Source organism: Cricetulus griseus, chromosome 4, assembly GCF_003668045.3.
Source record: "Cricetulus griseus strain 17A/GY chromosome 4, alternate assembly CriGri-PICRH-1.0, whole genome shotgun sequence".
NCBI classification, from domain to species: domain Eukaryota; kingdom Metazoa; phylum Chordata; class Mammalia; order Rodentia; family Cricetidae; genus Cricetulus; species Cricetulus griseus.
This window is the reverse complement of record NC_048597.1, coordinates 75,141,806-75,167,158: the sequence shown is the minus strand read 5'-3', so window position 1 is coordinate 75,167,158 and position 25,353 is coordinate 75,141,806. Positions and strand designations below refer to the sequence as shown.

General features: G+C 36.4%; 1 pseudogene; it reads left to right on the top strand.

Annotated features, from left to right (window-relative positions):
• Nucleotides 1-228: 228 nt before the first annotated feature.
• LOC100769694 lies at nucleotides 229-13,710 on the top strand (annotated as a pseudogene).
• The last annotated feature ends 11,643 nt before the right edge of the window (nucleotides 13,711-25,353 follow it).

Here is a 25,353-nt window from a genome sequence, read left to right as displayed (position 1 = left end):
AATGGAAGATTCCATTGGCTGATTGTTTCCCTAAAGTGCCAAAACACTAGTGGGTCTGCTATGTGGATCTTCTTAGAAGGTATCGCTAGTGCTATCAGTGCAACTCCTCCCTTCTCTCATGGTATTTAGGTAATGAAACCATTGCTTAATATATGCTGGACATTCCAATTACAACCTTTCCTGGGATCACATAAAATTATTTGTTTGTAGAAATATGACATTGAAATGATGAAAGTGATTGTTTCAAACTGGTACTCACTATGTTATGATTCCTCTCCATCAATATTGACAAAACATTTCTGCAGGTTCAAGTTCAAAAGCTACCAGTGTTCTTTGGCTTTCATATTTGCAATTGAGGAGATCAACAGGAACCCTCATCTCTTACCCAACACATCTCTAGGATTTGATTTCTACAATGTCCAAAGAAGTGAATGGGATTTTCTCAGGGAAGCTTTTTTTTTGGCTCACAGGAATGGGAATCAACATTCCCAACTACACATGTAGAAGGGAAAACAAGACTGTTGCTCTACTCACAGGAGTGTCATGGGCAACATCTACACATATTGGAAGACTGCTGAATCTCTACAAATATCCACAGGTGAGGGATGTGGCTGTGATAGAGCAACTCAACTTCATTAAAATGCTGACATGTCAAATGTTTTATCATGTAAAGGAGAGAGGCCCATCACTTGTCTATTAAATAGAAATCAGGCATTTTTTTTTATGTAGCCCCATATGCTTTGCTTGAGATCGAGAAGGGGAAGTGGTTGGGGCCCTCAGATCATGCTAAGATCACCCTATGTCTTGTTATAAATTGTCAATAAAATTCTTCAGGAATGATACAGGATTTTAAAACACAACTATACCTTACCAAACCCAAGTGCTTCCTCTGGTATCAGATTGTATTCTATAACAATGTTTTCATTTTTGCTTCTGTTTTGAAAATCCCCTCAGCTTAGTTTTGGACCATTTGACAGTATCCTGAGTGACAAAGGCCAGTTTTCTTCTCTCTACCAGACTGCTCCAAAGGACACAACTCTTTCACTTGGTATCGTCTCTTTGATGATTCATTTCAGCTGGTCCTGGGTGGGGTTGATCCTCATAGATAACCACAAAGGTATTCAGATTCTATCAGACTTTAGAGAAGAGTTTCACAAGAATAAAATATGAATAGCATTCATAAAAATGATGTCAGAAAATATGATTTACACAGACTATATAGAGGAAGCAACTCTTCGGCTGATCCTGATGTCATCTGCAAATGTGGTTATCTTTTATGATGATAGTGAAAGTGCTCATGGTATATTTCTACATCCAATGTATTTGTTAAAAACATGGAAAATCTGGGTCATGCATTTACAAATGGATTTTGGTGGCATTGAGGATCCTGTTGTGTTTGATTCATTTCATGGAATTATCTATTTTGTCCACCATCATGATGAGATCTCTGATTTTAGGAAGTTTATGCAGACATACACCCCTTCTAAATACCCAGAAGATCATTCTCTTGCTCATTTATGGAATTCATTCTTCAACTGCTCTTTTTCTCTACCTGATTGTAAAATATCGGGTAACTGACTACCCAATGCTTCGTTGGAATTGTTACCTTCAAAAATGTGGAACATGGAAATGACTGAAGAGTCTTACAATATGTATAATTCTCTGTATGCTATGGCTCACAGTCTCCATGAAATGACTGTCAAACAAATACAAATTAAAACTCATGGAAATGGGGTAGGGATTGCCAACCCTCTGCAGGTAATTTTTCTTCCTTTTTGTTTTTACTATAGCACTGTAACATACTTAGGATTTATAAAAAAAACACTCAATACACTATTGTACTTTGTGGAAGTTTTTACCAAAAAAGACATGAATGAATGTGTAGATTCTAGTATAAATATCGTTGCAGAAATTTTGCCATTGTAAATGACAAATATGTGGCAATAAGATGTATGAATGTATGTATTTCAATACTCATTTTGTGTTACAAATAATCTAAAAATCTTCTGTTGTCAATATACTCAATTTGATACCCCAATTTTCCTAAGTCCATTTAAGAACCAAAATCAGAGAAGTGGATCCTAAATGGTCAAATACTACAAGACCCTTAAATGTTCACATGCTGAAGCAATGGCTATGTTAACCTACTGACTACTTTATTACACTTTGTACATCATATAAAAATATATATACTGAAAACTGAATATATATCTTGAAATGGTTAACATTTGCGATTTTTGCATATATGCCTCAATCAGAATTCTGGATTTCACTTTGTTTTGTGAGTGTATATGGGTGTGTGTGTGTGTGTGTGTGTGTGTGTGTGTGTGTGTGTGTGTACCAGTGTATTCTTTTGGCATACACTGACAGTGTAGAAACATTATGATTATGCCATTTTGAGAGCATTCATCATTAAAATCACTAGGAGGATTTTTAAACTTGCATTTCTTGTCAGGGTTTAAAGTCAATTAGAGTCTCTGTTTCATTTTGTTCAGTTGAAGTGAATTCATCATAAGTTTCTACATCTATTTTAGCTTCACTATTTTCTCAAGCAAATTCATTTCAAAAATGGTGCTGGACACCATGTGGTTTTGGATTCACAAATGAAATTAGATGAAGAGTATGATATTTTCAATGTCTGGAATTTTCCACCTGGTCTCAGACAAAACATGAAAGTTGGAACATTTTCTCCAAAAGCTCCACAGGGTCAACAACTGTTTTTATCTGATCATATGATACAGTGGGACACAGGATTTACAGAGGTGGGATGAACTTTGTATTATTGCATTAATCACTATATAAGAAACATTTGTTTTCTGAGGTAATGATTTCTGGGTCTTTAAATGGAACTCAAGAATATAAACAAAACAACTGTCAATATGAGGAATTTCTTGTTGTCTTATTCTGGGAAGTGGTATTATTTATTGTTCCATACATTTCTCCAAAGACAAATATTTCAAGTGATTAATTGATTGCCACTTTATTAAGTTTCATCCCTGTGCAGAATATACACTGATTATTTTGACTTTCAGAATAGGAAATATCAATCCATGGCCACTGCCCTTTTGCTTTGCAGCTATAGAAAAAGCACTGTATTATGAAGGGCTCATTTCTGTGGGTTAATTAAGTGTATTCCTTCTGAAAAAAGTCAGTTAGTCAAAAATATAAAAAAGAATACAAATAGTGAAGTAACCTAAGATCAAATACTTAATATGTTCTCATGTAGTATGTGCAGATGTCTCAAGACTCAGGCAGTCATGGCTAGAAGAGGAAGTGAATTTCATTCACATTGATTCTTCTGTAATGAAGTCGATAGATATTAACACTTCCCTTCACATCACTTTTTATTTTTCATCTCTCCAGGACAATAGTCAATGAAATGATACTATGAAATTTTAGACTGTCTTCCCCTTGAAGTATCCGAATATTGATCATCTCTCACAGAAATTCCCAAACACTTGTTTGCATTGTAATTCTGAATCCTTTCAAATTTATATCTGAAAAGATATTAAATTTCACAGGTATCAAAAATTGCTCCTTCCAGCCTTTGTAAAATCCACAGTAGGGACACTGTGGCATTCTGGTTGCCCATCCAGACTTGTTGTGTTCAAGAAGCAACTTCCTATTATTTTGCCCTACCAAATAACACTCCCAGAACTCTTCAGAGATTTATTGTCATTGAATCATTGTTTTAAACATTGAACTTATTTGGGAATACCATTTCGTAATTGAAGTATCAAAACCATGTTCTATAGTTAAAATATATATCTTGCTATTTCATTGTTCAATATTGAAAACAATCTATTATATGAACACTGTGCCCTTGTGAGTATTTTCTCTAATGTATTTAATTCTCAGCTTTCCCACTCTGTGTGTAGTGAGAGTTGTGCTCCTGGATTCAGAAAATCACCCCAGGAGGGGCAGGCCATCTGTTGCTATGATTGTATTCCTTGTCCATTAAATGAGATTTCCAATAAGACAGGTAAGTGTCAGTCTTACTGGGTTGATGCACACCTCTCCACAGTATCCATCAATGTCTAAGCAGATGGAAACAATATGTGAAGAAACATCAGAGATAAGCACTATTCTTTCTTTGATATGTATAAATGTTTTAGTTTATTGCATCATCATTTTAAATTGCAGCATGGTCATTGAAATTCATAGTTGAAATTTTTCTTTTCTCTAGGCATTGACTTTGAGGAAAACCACTTTGTCCCTCCCAAAGTAGTCTGATTTTTTCCTTTTTTCTTTTTATTAAAAAGAAAATTATTTTACATGTCAATCCCAGGTCCCTCTCCCTTCTCTCATCCCCTGCCTATCCAACTAACACCCTACCTATCCCATAACCTTTCTGCTCCCCAGGGTTGGTTGAGGCCTTCCATAGGGGGTCTGAAAAGCCTGTCTTATTCTTTAGGATAGGGCCTAGACCAACCCCCTTGTGTCTAGGCTCAGGAAGTATCCCTCCATGTGGGATGGGCTTCCAAATTCCATTCCTATGCTAGGGATAAGTGCTGATCCACTAAAAGAGGCCCCATAGATTTCCAAGGTCTCTGCACTGACACTTACATTCATGGGGTCTGGCTCAGTCCCATACTGGTTTTCCAGCTATCAGAGTGGGGACCAAGAGCTCTTCCTGGTTCAGTACAGCTGTTTCTGTGGGTTTCACCAGCCTGGTATGGACACCTTTGCTCATCAGTCCTCCTTCTCTGTAACTGGATTTCAGTTCAGTTCAAGGTTTAGCTGTGGGTCTGCTTCTACTTGCAATAGCTGCTGTATGAAGGCTATACTATGGCATATGAATTAGTCCTCAATCTCATTACCATTAGAGGGCATTTAAGGCAGCCTCTCCTCTGTTGCTTAGATTGTTAATTGCTGTTGTCTTTGTAGCTCTCCAGACATTTCCCTAGTGCCTGATTTCTCTTTAAACCTATAATGTCTCCCTTCACTATATTATATCTTATCTCACTCTTTTCTGTTCTTCCCCAACTCAAACTCTGCCCCATCATTTCTTCCTCAACCCTCTTCTTCTCCCATTCTCATTCTCCTAGTTCCCTCAACACCCAATTCTCCCAATTTGCTCAGGAGATCTTGTCCCTTTCTGCTTCTCCAGAGGACCATGTATGTCTCTTTCAGGGTCCTCCTTGTTTACCAGCCTTTCCAGCAGCGTGGTCTGCAGGCTGGAAATCATTAACTCTATTTCTAAAATCCACATAAGAGTGAGTACATACCATGTTTGTCTTTTTGTGACTAGGTTACCTCACTCAGAATGCTTTCTTCTAGTTTCAGCCATTTGCCTTTGAATTTCAAGATTCCATTGCTTTTTTTCCTGCTGAGTAGCATACCATTGTGTAAACGTACCACATTTTCTCTATCCATTCTTCAGTTGAGGGGCATCTAGGTTTTTTCCAGGTTCTGGCTATTACAAATAATGCTGTGATGAACATCGTTGAACAGATGTCTTTGTTGTATGACTGTGCTTCTTTTGGGTATGTGCCTAAGAGTGGAATTGCTGCATCTTGTGGTAGACTGATTCCCACTTTCCTGGGGAAACACCATACAGATTTCCAAAGTGGCTGTATGAGTTGGAACTCCCACCAGCAGTGGAGGAGTTCCCCTTTCTCCACATCCTCTCCAGCATAAAATGTCATTGGTGTTTTTGATTTTAGCCATTCTGACAGGTGTGAGATGGTATCTCAGAGATGTTTTGATTTGTATTTCCCTGATGGCTAAGGATGTTGAATACCAACTGGATAGATATTCTACCAACTCTAAGGGAACATGGATGCCAGCCCAGATCCCAGCAAAGCTGTTAGTCACTGTAAATGGAGAAAACAAGATATTCCTGGAGAAAACCAGATTTAAACAATATGCAACCACTAATCTAGTCCTACATAAAGTACTTGAAGGAAATTAACTACACCCACAAAAACATAGGGAACAAATAATCCCACTTTATGAAAACCCAAAAGATAATGGAGGGTAAATCCACATACAATACCACTACCGACAACAAACCAAAAACAAACAAGGATAAGCACTTAATGGCCCTTAATTTCCCTCAATATTAATGGTCTTAACTTGCCTAACAGGCTAACAGAGTGGATACTAAGACAGAATCCATCCTTCTTCTGCATACAATAAGCGCATCTCTACTTCAAAGACAGACATTACCTCAGAGTAAAGGGTTGGGATAAGATAGTCCAATCAAATGGACCCAAGAAACAAGCTGGGGTAGGTACAATAGTATCTAAAAATTGGACTTTAAACTAAAATCATGCAGAAGAGATGAAGAAATTCATTTCATATTCATCACAGGAAAAATCCATCAGGAAGAAGTTTCAATTCTAACATCTATGCTCCAAATACAACAACACCAACATTCTTAAAAGAAACATTACTAAAACTCAAATCATAAATAAGACCTCACACAGGTATAGTGGGAGACTTAAACACCCCACTCTCACCACTGGACAGGACCACCAGACAGAAACTTAACAAAGAGAAAAAGGAGTTATGACTAACAGAAGTTATGACCCAATTGGGGTAACAGTCATCTATAAAATTTTCCATCTAAACACAAAAGAATATACCTTGTTTACAGCATCACATGGAACCTTTTCTAAAATCGATCACATACTGGGCAACATAGTAAACCTCAACAAGTACAAAAAAATTGGAATAACCCTCTGTGTCTTATCAGACCACCATGCCTTAAAGTTAGAATTCAAAACAACACAAATTGCAGAAAACTTACCAACTCATGGAAATTAAACAACATGCAATTGTACCATTCCTGGGTAAAGAATGAAATAAAGAAATTAAAGACTTCCTAGAATTCAATGAAAATGAAGATGCAACATACACAAACTTACGGGACACATTGAAAGCAGAACTAAATGGAAAGTTCATAGCTCTAAGTGCTCATATGAAGAAACTAGATAATAGTTACACCAGAGAGTTGACATAACAGCTGAAATCCCTAGACAAATGGAAGCAAATTTACCTTGGAGGAGTAGATGCCAGGAAATAATCAAACTGAGGGAAGAAATGTATGAAGTTGAAACAAAGAAATCAATTCAAAGAATCAGTGTTACACAGAGTTGGTTCTTCGAGAAAATCAACAAGATAGACAAACATTTATCCAAACTAACAAAAGGCAGAGAGAGAACATGCAAATTAACAAAAATCAGAAATGTAAAGGGGGACATAACAATGGACACTGAGGAAATCCAGAGAATCTTCAGGTCATTCTTTGAAAACCTGTATTTCACAAAATTTGAAAATTTAAAGGAAATGTACAATTTTCTTGACAGATATCACTTACCAAAACTGAATCAAGAACAGATAAGCATCTAAAACAGACCTATAACCTCTGAGGAAATAGAAGCAGTCAGCAAAATCTCCCAACCCCCCCCAAAAAAACAAAAAACAAAAAAACAACAACCCCCCCAAAAAACAAAAAAACCCCAAAAACCCAAGGCCAGATAGCAGAATTCTAACAGAAATTCAAAGAAGAGCTAATACCAATACTCCTCAAATTGTTCCACACAATAGAAGCAGAAGGTTCATTGCAAAACTCTTTTTATGAGGCTACAATTATCTTGGTACCCAAGCCTTCCAAAGACACAACTAAGAAATCGAACTACAGGCCAATATCCCTCATGAACAGAGATGCAAAAATAGTCAATAAAATACTGGCAAACTGAATCCAAGAACATATCAGAAAAACCATCCACCATGATCAAGCAGGCTTCATCCCAGGAATGCAGGGTTGGTTCAACCATTGAAAATCTATCAATATATTTCACCACATCAACCAATTAAAGAAGGAAAACCATATGATCATCTCACTAGATGCTGAAAAAGCCTTTGACAAAATTCAACACCCCTTCATGATAAAGGTCCTGGAGAGATCAGGAATAATAGGAGCATAACTGAACATAATAAAAACAATATACAGTAAGCCAACAGCCAACATCAAACTGAATGGAGAGAAACTCAAAGCTATTCCTCTAAAATCAGGAACAATTCAAGGCTGTTCAATCTCTCCAAATCTTTTCAATATTGTCCTTGAAGTTCCAGCAAGAGTAATAAAGCAATAATAAATCAATGGAATACAAATTGGAAAGGAAGAATTCAAGCTTTCACTGTGTGCACATGATATGATAGTCTACATAAGTGAATGAAAATCTCTACTAGGGAAATCCTACAGCTGATAAACACCTTCATCAAAGTGGCAGGATACATGATTAACCCAAAAAAATCAGTAGCCCTCCTATATTTGGATGATAAATGTGCTGAGAAAGAAATCAGAGAAACATCACCATTTACAATTGCCACAAACAACATAAAATACACTGGGGTAATGCTAACCAAAAAAGTGAAAGACCTGTATCATAAGAATTTTGAATCTTGAAAGGAAGAATTCAAAGCAAGAACTTTGAGTCTTTAAAGAAAGATAAGAAGATACCAGAAAATGAAAGGATCTCCCATGTTCTTGCATAGCTAGGATCAACATAGTAAAAATGGCAATTTTGCCAAAAGAAATCTACAGATTCATCACAATCCCCATCAAAATCCCAGCACAATTCCTCACAGACCCTGAAAGAACAATTCTCAACTTTATATGGAATAACAAAAGACCCAGGATAGTCAAAACAATCCTGCACAGAAAGAGAACTTCTGGAGGTATCACTATCCCTGATTTCAAGCTCTATTATAGAGCTATAGTCCTGAAAACAGATTTGTTTTGGCACAAAAATAGACAGGTAGACCAATGGAATTGAGTTGAAAACCCTGATATTAACCCTGCACACCTATAAAAACCCGATATTTGACAAAGAAGCTAAAGCTATACAATGGAATAAAGAAAGCATTTTCAACAAATGTTGCTGGCATAACTGGATGTTGGCATGTAGAAAACTGCAGATAGATCCATGTTTATCGCCATGCACAAAACTTAAGTCCAAATGGATCAAAGACCTCAGCATAAACCCTACCACATTGAACTTATTAGAAGAGAAAGTAGGAAATACCCTTGAATGAATTGGTATATGAGATCGCTTCCTGAACATAACACCAGTAGCACACACACTGAGAACAACAATTAATAAATGGTACCTCCTGAAACTCAGAAGCTTCTGTAAAGCAACAAGACAAAACAACAGCCCACAATTTTCATCACAGCATTATTTGTAATAGCCAGAACCTGGAAACAACCTAGATGCCCCTCAACTGAAGAATGGATAAAGAAAATGTGGTACATTTACACAATGGAGTACTACTCAGCGGAAAAAATCAATGGAATCTTGATATTTGCAGGCAAATGGATGAAACTAGAAGAAAGCATTCTGAGTGAGGTAACCTAGTCACAAAAAGACAAACATATGTGGACTTTAGACATGGAATAAAGGATTACTAGCCACCAATCCCCACTGCCAGAAAAGCTAGTTAACAAGGAGTACCGTAAGAGAAACATACATAGTCCCCCAGATAAGCAGAAAGGTAAAAGCTTTCCTGAGCAAATTGGGAGCACTGGGGCGGGGGTTGTTGGGGGAACTAGGATAATGAGAAGTGTAGAAGAGGAGGGTTGAGGAAGACATGATGGGGCAGGATGGTTGAGTTGGGGGAAGAACAGAAGAGAGTAAGATAAGAGATAATATAACAGAGGGAGACATTGTAGGTTTAAAGAGAAATCAGGCACTTGGGAAATGTCTGGAGACCCACAAAGATGACACTAACTAACAATTTAAGAAACATTGGAGAGACTACCTTAAATGCCCTCTCCTGATAATGAAGTTGATGGCTAATTCATATGACAGTTTATAGCCTTCATCCAAGAGCTGTTGGAAGTAGAAGCAGACACCCACAGCTAAACCTTGAAGTGAACTGGAATCCAGTTCTGGAGAAGGAGGACTGATGAGCAAATGGGTCCACATCAGGCTGGTGAAACCCAAAGAATCAGCTGACCTGAACAAAGGAAAGCTCTTGGTCCCCAGACCGATAGCTGGGAAACCAGCATGGGACTGATGCATACCCCCTGTATGTTGGTGTCAGTGAAGAGACCTTGGAAATCTATGGGACCTCTTGTGGTGGATCAGTATTTATCCCTAACATAGGAATGGACTTTGGGAGCCCATCCCACACGGAGGGATACTCCCTGAGCCTATACACAAGGGGATTGTCCTAGGTCCTATCCCAAAGAAAAAGACAGACTTTGAAGACCCTCTATAGAAGGCCTCACCCCACCCTGGGGAGCAGAAAGGGTATGTGATGGCTAGTGTTTTGGTTGGGGGGGGCAGGGGAGAAGGGGAGGGAAAGGGACCTGATATTGACATGTAAAATGATGTTCTTTCTAATTACAATAAAAAATGGATGTTGAACACTTTTTTATGTGTCTTTCAGCCATTTTAAATTCCTCTATTTAGAGGATTCAAGGCCAACTATTGGGATCTCACTTTCCTTCTGCACATCACTCTTTTGTTTTCTCTGTCCCTTGCTCTTCACTGTCCATCCTAACACAGTCACCTGAATCCTGGAGTAGAGTACATTTGCAGTTCTGTTCACAGTGCTTCTGTCCATAGTATTGGCCAACACTCTTACTGTGCTTCTGGCCTTCAAAACCACTGTCCAGGGAGAATGGTGAGGTGGCTAGTGATATCAAGGGCCTGCCACTTCGTCATTCCCATCTGTACCATCATGCAACTTGTGCTCTGTGGATTTTGGCTGAGCATCTCTACTCCCTATATTGACTCAGATGCTCACTGAGAAGAAGGTATATTATTTTGTATTTGGGTGAGATGTACTATAATATCTTACGCTCATGAGTCATAACATCTATTAGTTTTATTATTTCTCTGTTAGGTTTCTGTCTGGTAGTCCAGTCCAGAGGTGAGAACGGGATGTGATGTCTCCCACTATTAGTATTTGCAGATTGCTGTGTGATTTAAGCTTTAGTAATGTTTCATTTACAAAGTGGGTGCCCATGTATTTGGGGCATAGGTGCTCATAAAGACCTCATCCTGACATTTTTTTTTCCTGTGATGAATGTGAAATGACCTTCTTCATCTCTTTGATTAATTTTACTTTGAAATCAATTTTGTTGGATATTATGATAGCTACACTGGCTTTTTCCTTAGGTTCATTTAATTGGAAAATATATTCTAAACCCTTTACTCTGAAGTAATGCCTGTCTTTGAAGTTTAGGTGTGTTTTTGCATGCAGCAGAAGGATGGATTCATTCTGTTAGCCTTTGTCTCTTTTCTTTTTTTCCAACTTTTTTTAATTTGAATTAGAAACAGAATTGTTTTACATGACAATCCCAGTTCTCTTCTCCCACCCGTTCTCCCCTACACCCCCCAACTAAAACCTTATCTGTCACATACATATCTTTTCTGCTCCCCCTGGATGTGAGGCCTTTGCCTTTGTCTTTTATAGATACATTGAGACCGTTGTCAATAAGAGATAGCAATACCATTGATTGTTAGTTCCTATTATTAATTCCAATTAACAATTCCTATTGTTAATTCCAATTATTTTCATGTTTTTTCCTTCTTTGGCTTTTGCTGGTTTGGGATTATCTATTGCCTGTGTTTTTGTTGGTGTAGTTATCTTTATACTTCCTTTAGGGCTGCTTGTGTGTATAGTCATTGTTTAAAACTGGTTTTGTCATGGTATATCTTCTTTTCCCCATCTATTGTGATTAAAAACCTTGCTGAAATAGTAGACTCACTGGCATCCATGGTTTCTTAGTGTATGCTGAATGCCTATCCATGACCTTCTTGCTTTCAGTGTTTCCATTTAGAATTTGAGTATTATTAACTTAGTTTTGCCTTTGTATGTCACTTGGTCTTTTTTTTTACATATCTTAATATTCACTTTTTTATTCTGTATGTTTAGTGTTTTGATAATCATGTATGTAGAGCACATTTTTTTGTCCAATTTTTGGTGTTCTTTAAGCTTCATGTACTTTCATAGGCATGTCCTTCTTTAGGTTGGGAAAAGTTTTCTTGTATGACTTTGTTGAATGTATTTTCTGTGCCTTTACCTGGACTTGTCCTTTTTCTATTCCTATTATTCTTAGGTTTTGTCTTTTCATGTTGTCCCAATTTTCCTGGTTAATTTTGTTAATAATTCATTGGATTTAACATTTTCTTTGATCAATAAATCTATTTCCTCTATCTTTCCCTAATGCCTAAGATTCTGTCTTTCATCTTTTTTGACATGGTCTTGACCCTTTGCTCATTATTTCTCTGTATCTACAAATGGAATCCAGGAGTTCAGCTCAGTGCTTAGCTGTGAGTCTGTTTTTATGCGTCTATCAGCTACTGGAAGAATGCTGTGATGGCATGTAAGGTGGACATCAATCTCAGGCCTTGTTCTCATTTTGTGAGATTAATAATATGAGGATATCTGTGTAATCTGCTTTTGGTACCAGTAATAAATACTAAGTAAGATAACTTTGGCACTGGCAATATTATGAATTACTAGTAAGTAAGATTTCAGAAAATATATAATTGTCCCTGGTGGTAGTGGCACATGCCTTTAATCCCAGCAGTCAGGTGACAGAGGTAGTCAGTTCATATCAAGTCCCCCAAAAAGACAATGGGCAGAAAGAATATGGGATTATTGATTTCAGACCATTTAGGAATTTTCACTCTTGAGGACTAATTTGCTTGAGTCTAAAAACACTGAAGCAAGATGTATGTAACATGTCAGAAAGCTGGTGCTGGGAAGTTGTTTGGGATAGGAGGTGTGCCTGAGCATGGACTCAAGACATTTTTTCCCTGAACAGATATGGATAACTGTGTGAAGTGTCCAGAAAGTCACTATGCAAATGCACAGCAGACCCACTGCCTTGAGAAAGCTGTGACTTTCTTGGCCTATGAAAATCCCTTGGGGATGGCACTCTCCTGCATAGCCCTGGGGTGCTCTGTCCTCACAGTGGGTGTTCTTGGTGTCTTTGTGAAGCACCACCACACTCCCATTGTCAAGGCCAACAATCAGGCTCTCACTTACATCCTGCTCATCACTCTGACTTTCAGTTTTCTCTGTCCCTTGCTCTTCATTGGCCATCCAAACACAGTCACCTGTATCCTACAGCAGAGCACATTCGCAGTTTTGTTCACGGTGGCTCTCTCCACAGTCTTGGCCAAAACTCTTACTGTGGTTCTGGCCTTCAAGTCCACAGTTCCAGGGAGAAGGATGAGGTGGATAATGATATCAAGGGCTCCTAACTTTATCATTCCTGTCTGTACACTTATCCAACTTGTGTTCTGTGGAATCTGGCTGAGCACCTCTCCTCCCTTTGTTGATTCAGATGTTTACACTGAACATGGCCACATCATTATCATATGCAACAAGGGCTCCACTATTGCCTTCCATTCTGTCCTGGGATACCTCTGCTCCATGGCACTTGGGAACTACACTTTGGCTTACCTGTCCAGAAACCTGCCTGACACATTCAATGAAGCCAAGTTGATGACTTTCAGTATGTTGGTTTTCTTCAGTGTGTGGGTCACCTTCCTTCCTGTCTACCACAGCACCAAGGGCAAGGTCATGTTGGCCATGGAAGTCTTTGCTATCTTGGCTTCCAGTGCAGGTCTTCTGGGCTTCATCTTTGCCCCCAAGTGCTACATAATTTTGTTAAGACCAGAAAGGAACTCATTGCATTATATGAAGAGCAAAACGCACTCTACAAGAAAATTTTAACATACAATTTTTCCATGTGTTTCTTCATTGCATAAAAATCTTTAGAACAGTTAAACAGCATTCCACTGTCAACAATAATGTTGAAAGTTCAGATTTTATGTTTAATGCTTTTGTGTATTGATGATATTCATATTTATGCTCTCATCTTCTAATATGTTATAAATTTTTCTGCATATTAGAAGCTTAACTTCCATAAATAAATTTTTGCATGTATTAGTAATAATGTGGAAATACCTGAGTTGAATATTATTCTATACCTTTTCAAAATTTTCAAACCTTGCCTGCGATACAACAAATAATTCCATATGTATTGATATATTACTAATTCCCTTCATATGTTACATGAATCCATCCTCCTTTCATTTCATGTATGCTCTCACTCTGAACAAAAGCTCATTTTAAGAAGTAAAGCAGATCTTGCCATGATGGAAATATTCCACCAACTGATAGCTTAATGATGTGCATGCTACAGTTGAATGAATGCCAGTTCAAATCTTTATATTGCAACCTAAATTCAGATATCAGAAAAGTGAATACTCCAGGTAACATATGAGTACAGAAGGTTTCTTGAAAATATATGAAGAACGTCAAGTGCCCAACTGCATTCATATCATCAGCACTTGGACTCATTTCTCTTTCTGAATCTTAATATCTAAACAGCAGTTTGTGTACTCCCCTGTACACAGTGCTTCATTTTTTATTAATTCACCTACATTCTTCCAACTATAAATGTATTGTGTGAATCCTGCACATTCATGAATTCCCACTTGTCAAAATTCATCACCATTTCATTCAAACTCTCCAATTCTCTGAGAACAACACTTTTTGATCCTCTCCTTTTTTCTATACTGAAATTTGCATGAATATATAAGATTTTCTGTTACATGTCATGTATGTCGTTATGTTTCACTAATCATTCTGTTCATAGTACAGGAGATAGCAACTTACAAGAATAATGTAGGAAATAAATTGTTTCAAAATGTGTAGTTAAATTAATAAAAGGCTTGTTTCTATCTTTGAGAATTGGTATATTTGTATGCATTTATTCATGTATGTATGTATGTATGTATGTATGTCTATCTATCTATCTATCTATCTATCTATCTATCTATCTCCAATGTTTTATATCCTAAATGTAGTTTTCCCTTACTCCTCTCATTCCACTCCCCTTCTCCCATCTCTCCACCAGATCCATTCCACCTCCATTTCACTTCAGAAGAGAGCAGTGCTAACCAAGGATATCAATCAAACATGGTATGTGAAGTTGCAGTAAGAGAAGTCATGACTTTTCAGGCTGAAAGAACCAATCTAGTAGGAGGAGCAAGTTCTCAAAAGCAGTCAAAAGAGTCAAAAACAGGCCCCACTTTCATTGTTAGAAGTCCCAAATTGAGATTAAGATGCACTATTGGATTGGGACAAAAAATACAATCATTTCAGAATAGGAAAAACAATCAAAGAAACAAACAGATAAATAAATGGAAAATACATGTAACAAACTAGAAATGTCTATCAAGTCGATTGCTGAAGCAAATCACAACCTTCAGAGTTGAGTAGAGGTTTGGGAAAAGATTTTCCAATCAAATGGACCCAAGAAATAAAGTGGTGTAGCAATCCTAATATCTAACAAATTGGACTTCAAACTAAAATCAGTCAAAAGTGATGAAGAATGACATTTCTTATTTATCATAAAAAAGTCCATCAAGATGAAGAATCAGTTCTGAACATCTATGTCCCAAATCCAAGGCAACCACATTCTTAAAAGAAACATTACTAATGCTCAGATCACACATAAATCCTCACACATTTATAGTTGGAGACTTCAACACCCCACTCTTTCACTAGACAGGACTGCCAAACAGAAACTAAACAAAGAATCAAAGGAAAATCCCGAAGTCATGACCCAACTGGGATTAACAGATGTATATAGAACATTCCATGCAAGCACAAAGGAATACAACTTCTTCTCAGCACTACATGGAACCTTCTCTATAATCTACCACATACTCAACAACATAGCAAATCTCAATAGATACAAAAATTTGAATATCCCCCTGCATCCTATCAGGTCACCATGGTTTAAAGTTAGAATTCAACAACACAAATTACAAAAAAACCTACATACTCATGGAAATTGGCCCAAACTATTACACCATTCTAGGTCAATCAAGAAATAAAAAAGAAATTAAAGACTTCCTAGAATTCAACAAGAATGAAGACACAACATACCCAAAATTAGGGGACACATTGAAAACAGTGCTAAGAGGAATGGTCATTGTACTAAGTGCTCACATGAGAATAGTCATACTAGAGAATTAACAGCATATCTCAAAGCCTAGCACCTAAGGTAGCATATCATGCCACAGGAGTAGATGCAAGAAAGTAATCAAATTCAGGGCTTAAATAAATAAAGTAGAAACTAGGAAAAATACAAAGAATACATGAAACAAAGGGTTGTTTTTTTCAGAAAACCAACGAGATAGATAAATATTCTTCCAAAATACTAAAAGGCAGAAAGGGTCAGGGAGAGAGAAGGTGAGAGAAGAAGGGAAAGGGAGTGGGAGAGGGAGAGAGGGAGAGGGAGAGAGAGAGAGAGAGAGAGAGAGAGAGAGAGAGAGAGAGAGAGAGAGGGAGAGGGAGAGGAAGAGGGAGGGAGGGAGAGAGAGAAATCATGGTAATTGACAAAATCAGAAATGAAATGGGGGATATAACAATGGACACTGAGGAAATACAGAGAATCATCATGTCATACTTTGAAAACCTGTATTTCTCAAAATTCAAAAATATAAAGGAAATGGACAATTTTCTGTATAGGTATAACTTACCAAAATTGAATCAAGAACAGATAAGCAATTTAAATAGACCTATAAACCCTAATGAAATAGAAGCCATCATCAAAATCTACCCACCAAAACAAGCCCAGGGCCAGATGGTTTCAATGTAGAATTCTACCAGAAATTCACAGATTAGCTAATACCAATTCTCTTCAAAGTATTCCACACAATAGAAGCAGAAGGGTCATTGCCAAACTCTTTTTACTTGACTACAATTACATTTTGCCCATACCACATAAAGATACAACAAACACGGGGACCTACACACCAATGTCCCTAATGAATGTTGATGCAAAAATACTCAATAAAATACTGGCAAATTGAATCCAAATACATCAGAGAAACAATCCACCATGATCAAGTAGGCTTCATCCTAGGGATGGTACAACATTTAATAATCAATCAACGTAATCCACCATATAAACCAACTGAAAAAGAAAAACAGGAACATCTCATTAGATAATAAAAAACACCTTTTTATAAAATCCAACACCCTTTCATGATGAAGGTTTTGGAGAGATCAGTAATAGCAGAAACCTAAACATAATGAAAGCAATATACAGCAAATATAATGAAAGCATTATACAGCAAACTAACAGCCAACATAAAACTAAATGGTGAGAAACGCAATGAGATTTTTCTAAAATCAGGAACAAGATAAGGCTGTCCACTCTCTCCATATTTCTTCAATACTGTACTTGAAGTTCTAGCTAGAGAAAAAAGATAACAAAAGGAGTTCAAGGTGATGCAATTTAGAAGGGAAGAAATTAAACTTTCACTATTGGCAAATGATATGATAGTTTACATAAGTGACCTGAAAAACTCTACCAGGGCACTTCTACAGCTGATAAACACCTTCAGCAAATGTCAGGATACAAAATTAACTCAAAAATATCATTAGCCCTACTGTATACAAATGATAAATTGTCTGAGAAAACAATCAGAGAAACATCACTCTTTACATTAGCCACAAACTTCATAAAATTTCTTGGGGGTAACACTAACCAAACAAGTGAAAGACATGTTTAGCAAGACCTTTGGTCCTTAAGGAAGGAAATTCAAGAAGATATCAGAAAATGGAAAGATCTCCCATACTCTTGGATAGATAGGATCAATATAGTAAAAATGTCAATGTTGCCAAAAGCAATCTACAGTTTCATGCAATCCCTATCAAAATTTCAGCACCATTCTTCACAGACATTGAAAGGACAATTGTCTACTTTACATGTTAAAACAAATGACCCAGGATAGCCAAAACAACCCTGTACAATAATTGAGCTTCCAGAGGCATCATCATCCCTGACTTCAAGCTCTACTATAGAACTGTAGTAATGAAAACTGCTTGGTATTGGCACAAAAATAGACATGTAAACCAATGGAATCGAATATAAGATCCTGATATTAACCTACACACCTATGAACACCTGATTTTGACAATGAAGATGAAACTATACAATGGAAAAAATCTTCAACAAATTATGCTGGCATTACTGGATGCTGGCACATAGAAAACTGAAGATAGATTCATGTCTTAACATGCCCAAAACTTAAGTCCAAATTGAGTAAAGACCTCAACATAAATCCTGCCACAGTAAATCTCTCAGAAGAGATATTGGGAAGTAACCTTGTACAGGAGACAGCTTCCTGAACATAAAGTGGGAATTCTTGTTCCCCAGTCTGATAGCTGGGAAACAAGCATGGGACTTATCCATACCCCAGGAATGTGGGTGTAAGGAGGAGACCTGGGAAATCCATGGAGACTCCTTTAGTAGATCAGTACTTTAGTAGCATAGGTGTGGAATTTGGGACCCCATTCCACATAGAGGTATACTCCCTGAGGCAAAACACATGGGGGTTGGCCTAGGCCCTATCCCAAAGAATATGATAGACTCTGATGACCTCCTATGGAAGGCCTCACCCTCCCTGTGGAGCAGAAAGGATATGTGATAGGTAGGGTTTTAGTGTGGGGTAGTAGGAGAGGAGTGGAGGAAGTGGGAATTGGGAGTGACATGTAAACAACAATCTTGTTTCTAATTCAAATAAAAAGATGGAAAAAAGAGTGCTACTAAAATAATAAAAACATGAAAAAAAAGACCAGGAAGGAACTCACTGAGGTGCAGGAAGACCAAAGCATGTTCTACAAGAAAATTTAACATACAATTTTTCCATGGATTTCTTAATCATATGAAAATCTTTAGAATACTTAAACACTATTCCAATGTCAGCAATAATGTTGCAGATTCATATTTTATGATTTTTTGATTTAATGTATCGATGAAATTCATCTTTATACTTTCATTGTATAATAGGCTATATACTTTTTTCTACATTTGAAGCTTTATTTCCATGAACTCATTTTTGTATCTATAAAGTAGAAAGAAATGAGTTATATATTATTCTTTATCTATTCAAAAATTTATAACTTTGCCTGTGATGCAACAAATATTTCACTATGTGTTGGTGTATTTCGAATTCCCTTGATATTTTTACATGAATCCATCCTCCTTTCATTTCATGTATGCTCTCACTCTGAACAAAAGCTCATTTTAAGAAGTAAAGCAGATCTTGCCATGTTGGAAGTATTCCACCAACTATTGCTTAATGATGTGCCTGCTACAGTTGAATGAAGGCCAGTTCAAATCTTGATATTGTAACCTAAATTCAGATATCAGAAAAGTGAATACTCCAGGTAACAGATAAGTACAGAAAGTTTCTGTTAAATCTATGAAGAATGTCAAGTGCCTACCTGCATTCATATCATCAGCACTTGGATTCATTTCTCTTTCTGAATCTTAATAACTAAACAGTGGTTTGTGTACTCCCCTGTACACAATTCTTCATTTTTGATTAATTGATCTACATTCTTCCAATTATAAATGTATTGTGTGAATCCTGCACATTTATGAATTCCCATTTCTCAAATTTCATCATCATTTCACTAAAGCTCTCCAATTCTGTGATATCAAGTTTTTTCATCCTTTCCTTTCTTGTATACTTTTTTTTCAAAATATGCAAGATTTCCTGTGTATTTGTCATGTATGTTGTTATGTCTCATGAATCATTCTATTCATAATACAGAAGCTATAAATGTACAAGAATAATGAAGGGGAGATATTGTTTCAAACTTTATATTTAAATTAATAAAGGCTAGATTCTATCTTTGAACATTGGAACATCTGTATGCATTTATTCATCTATCTATCTATGTATCTATCTATCTATCTATCTATCTATCTATCATCTATCTATCCTTCTCTAATATTTTACATCTGAAATGTAGTTTGCCCTCACTCCTCTCTTTCCACTCACCTCCTCCTATCCTCACAAAATCCATTCCTCCACCATTAACTTCAGCAAAGTGCAGGGTTAACCTGGGATATCAACCAAACATTGCATATCAAGTTGCAATAAGAGAAGTCATGGCCTTTCATAGTAAGTCTGAATGTACCAATCTAATAGGAGAGGAACTAAGGTCTCAAAAGCAGGCAAAGGGGTCTCATTGTTAGCAGTCCCAAATGGAGATTAAGCTGCACAAATGGATCAAAGACAAAAAATAAATCAATCATTTCAAAACTGGACAGGCACTCAAACAAATAAACAAACAAACAAACAAACAATGAAATAGAAAATAAATGTAAATACCCATTTGTTATGTTTTATGTTACCATCTATACTTGGTCATGGGGATTTTCCCGATGTGTTTTAATACATCTAATGAGACACAATTAGAGAAATATTATTTATATTTATTTGCTGGGAAGGTTTCTGCAGTGCTCACTAAAGAAGTTAGAACTTTGAAGGAATTATTCACCATTAAAAAGAACACAAAAATGGAGCACATCAAAGTTCAGAATATAAATGGAAACCCAATTAAACATTGATATTAAGTCATTGTTTCTGAGTTGATGAATTTAGCCAGTCACGTTCTGATGAATAAGGCACAAAGTATTTCAGATTGTAGGAACATCTGTATAATATTGGTTTATAGATATGAATGATTTATACAGAGAGGGTTAAAGACACTTTTAGGCCACTGAAAAGTTAGACTGGCATAAACAATAATCATTTAGAGGTAGCAAGTTGTTTTTCTGATATCCAGTGGACCATTTCTGGGTTAACATATTCTGGATGTTTTCCTTCTCACCTCCTATGGTTTCCTCTGTTTGAAGACATTAGAATCATCCCATGTAACTTTTGTAAATAACTATTATGGGTGATAATTTTGTGCATGTGTACTCAAGAGGAGTCACCCCTTGGGTCTTGTTGACTGTCAATGCAAATATTATCATGAGGCCGAAGGAAAAAAGGATCTGTAAATGTATTTTGAAGTTTGATTTATCTGCTATGGATAGTTATAATTGGGAGTAGTGAGGGAAGACAGTTCCTGAATTCTCCATAGAATAGATTTCTGCAAATGCTATGTGATTAGGGTGATGACTTCACTCACCAAAAATACTACAAAGGCTGCTCATAAACCCAGATTATGTATATAGCTGATGACTACCTTCAGACCCATGTCCATTGATTACACTGTGGTAGACACTTCTATTTTATGATGCTCTCTTTAATTTTTATCCTCTACCTCCTGCAGACTCTAGTTCTTGTGTGCCCCTTTGATGCATTTCGTTGTTTTTTGAAAACTCAATGGAATCGATTCAGTGATGGAAATGTGGTGATTGCTGCATTTGTTCCACTCTTTAATTATTTTATCAGGAAAACATCATTTGATTTTAATGTTAAAAGATAATATGACACCCGGTAAGGAAGTGCTTTAAAAAGTTCATTCATTTCAGAATTCAGTTTTCATTGTCTTCAAATATGTTTGGATGCATGTAAATGAAACTTTTCCCCTAGCAGGCTTCCTACTTTTGTAGTCACACTAGTCATTTAACCCTGCGATTTTCTGTTCACCCTTTATCTTCTCTCATTGATAGGAGTTTGTCTTTACTGATGCTACTTAACAATTGATGTTCTGATTCTCTCTAACTCACTGTTTCTTGCCTTTAGGTGCTCAGGGGTAGAATATTTAATTGAATTGATTTTTCCTGCAGAAGGTGTGTTGAGTTCTGAATGACACATTGCTTTGGTAATTTTCAAGTGCAGTTTTTCTCCTGGGAGAAATTATGCTAATGGCTGTAGAGTCTCCAGAGTTCTCTATATGATATTGCAATGACAGACTGGGCATTTGCTGGCTGCTTCATATTGAAGAGGAGCAATATGAGAATTTATAGTTGTGACTTTTTATATTACAATCATTTCATATGACTCAAAATATTTTTCTTTAAAATTTATTAGAAATATTGTAGATTCTGTCAATTTTCTTCATTTCCATCATTTGATTCTGATTTTCAAATGTTGCAAACTGACATTGATGTGTTTGGGAGGACACATTGATGTGGATGGTGGCCACTGAAGATTATTTCTTAGTTAGTTTGATGCCTGTAAGATTAGAGGGAATCAGAATACATTTGATAGAATTGTGGGGTCTTTGCTCTAGAGAAATGCCTTTGTAGGATTCATTGTGAAGAATTTATGATTTATTTTATTTTATGTAGACATTTCTGTAACTGTAGGGTCCACACACTAAGATCCTAAATAGAGCCAGGTAGTAGTGGCATATGCTTTTGCTCCCAGGACACATGGGGAAGAGACAGGCAGATCTTTTTAAGTTTGAGACGAGCTTGGTTAACAGAATGAGTTCCAGGGCAGCCAGGACTGTTTCACAGATAATCCTGTTTCAAAAACAAAACAAAACAAAACAAAATAAAATGGAGGAAGATGGCAGGCATTCAATTTAGAACAAAACCCTGTAAAAAGGAACTGCAGAGGCAAGTTCCAAGTGGAGAGTCAGTTGGTAGATCATTAGGAGTGATGATAAATTCATGAATGTTGTGTCCACAGAAATCTAATCACAGTTTCAGGCTCATGTGCTCACATGCAGGATCTGTGGTTTTCATTTTTCATTTTCAGTTTATTTTCCTCACATTTTAATTGGAGGTGCACAGGAATGTTGATTCTGAACTGCATAAAAAAGTCCATTAAATGTTGGGCCAGTGATACTTTCCATGACAGAAATTTTTGTAACCTAATAACTTATTAAGTAAGCTTTCCTGTAATCCTTGAAAAGGTGATAAGGCAAGTATCCTTAATTTTTAGTGCATATGAATAGCTTATCAGGTGTTATAGAAATTGTTTTGATGATTCACAAAGTTTAAAATAGGAATACAATATTATATGACCAAGTCATTCCACTGCTGGCCATGTCCCTACTAACTACACATCCTGCCATGGATACTTTCTATTGTTGTGGATAAAGTTCATATTGTATTGTTGTTATTTTGAACATTTGTAAAATCTAAGTGATATTTTATAAGTAGATATACCTTATTTCAATGTATTTACATAACTGGACACACTTCTTTGCAAAGTTTGAACTATTTCTTCATGACAAATACATTATATATTCTCTAGTTCTTCAAATGCCATGATTATTTTTTATTCATATTGTGTATTATAAGTATTAGCATACTTTAGATTCTTTGAAGCACTTTTCAGTTCTATTAATATTTATACTTTTTCTATTTAATATATGGTACCATTTTAATTGTTACATGCAATACTTTGTTTTACTCACTTTAACAGTGCAGTTGTTATCATGTGCTTCCCTCTTCAATGGATATTTTCCCCTTTTACTTTGCACTTCTAATTAGTTCAAAAAGACATTGATAGGAGTGATTTTTATTACTATTTTAGTGTGTTTAAATACCTGTGCAGATTCATGAGTAATGCACAGTCTTAGTGGGCACACCCAAAACTCTAGTAGCCAAGTATTGTATAAAGAATATGAAGAATGTATAAAGAATGTGAAGTCAACAGGGCATTTGATATCAGCCTGACTCATATTGTATCAATAAGTAAAGATAATGAGAACAGTGTATAACCTTTTTCCTGCCACCCAATCTTTGTATGTTTCAGAATGCATCTTAAAAGTGTCCCAGGGACTTTCCCACAGATCTACATGCTTCAAAGTCTATTGTTACTCTTCCTTTTATATCTGTACTTTGTAACAATGATAGTAGTTCTCAGATCTTCTAAACATTGTGGTGCTACATAAAATTTTCATAGTCATGCTAATTTATTCAAATTTTCTCCAACCTTATAAATTATGTCTGAATCTTTGAATTACACAATGGAGAGAAAACTTGGAAATCATAGCTTGTGATATATCTTGTGTCAGTTTAAAGTGTGTGAGCACCTGACTTTATATAGAAGTTCCTGATGGAACAGAAAGCTTTATGTGTGTATTTGCTTGTGCATGTAATTTGAACTTTTCATATATTCCTTCTTTTACATGATATGTAGCCGAATGTGAATCCAAGGGATATATGTACATCAAAGCCACAGATAATGATGTGGAGAGAGAGAGAGAGAGAGAGAGAGAGAGAGAGAGAGAGAGAGAGAAAGAGAGAGAGAGAGACAGACAGAGACAGAGACAGAGACAGAGAGACAGAGAGAGAAAGAGAGAAAAAACTTTCATGGCAAATATGCTATGTGGATCCTCATAGAAACACATACCTCCCAGAGAGTATCAGTTTCTATCATCATACCTGGAGTTTTCCCAGGGTCTTTATATGAAATTCATGTCTTCTCTTTGCATGAACATGCAAGTACCTGAGCCACTCTCCTAACTCAATTTTAGATTTTGAGATGCTTAATTTTACAATATTTTTCATGGCTATGTGTCTTATATTCATGTTTTTACTCTTTCCAAATTTTATATTTTCAGAAATGATTTTTTTTCTTTTCATGAATCCAGCATTTGGTACGTTATGGAATGAAAAATGATGAGTCATCTGACCCATAGGATCCCCTTTGAAGTGTCACTTGAATATTCCTTAGGTGTTTATACAGATCTCTCTTAACTATTTGAGACATTGAAAGTGATGATGTAAAAAGGGCAGCAGTTAGGCTGCTTCAATGTATGGTCCTTCTAAGGGGTCAATATAAAACTAAACTGAGAGAAAGATTCTGATCATAATACAGATATTTGGTCACAGCATTCAGGCTAGGGTGTGTATGTGAGTGGGGTCACAACTTTATCACACAAACTAAAACTATCAGGGCTATTATACTACCTATTGAAAGTGTAGTTAAGAACGTAATTGGAGCAGTTTCTCCTTATTATAGGAAGGGAATAGGCAAGAAAATAGTCTAAAAAGCCCATGGCAGATTTTGTCATGGGTGTTAGAAAACTGAAGATTTGTATCACTGTTGTAAGTACAGTAGGTGGAAACACAAGATATTTTGAGCTTACCAGTGTAAGTTGAGAATCAGCCCATCTTTCTATTATGAAGTTGTGGGAAACATTTATGTTTAAAATTTGAGGAAATATTTTTAGCGACATTAGTAACATAGTTTTGTTTAGTAAGGGGAAGTATGGATCTAGGACAATCTGGATCATGTTCTAGAGACTTCAAAGAGAAGGAAAGTTGAATCAACTCCTTGATAGACAAAATTTCTGCATAAAGAACAAGTACCTGGTGCTTAGTAAGAGAAAACATTTGAATTCCAAGGACCCTATGTGCCATTTCTGACTAATTCCCCAAATGGTGAGTTTGTTGACAGAATGCACTTCAGCAAATTTAATTGGGAGAATGTATAGTTAGCATACTGAATGTGACATCCTGTCTGTGAGAAGCACTCATTGAGAAAGAGATGACTTTCCATAGTTGATAAAAACTGCTTTTTAGTTAAACCCACATATTTAAGATGATTGCCTGTTTTTTTCCAGCTATTGATAGACACTGCTTCA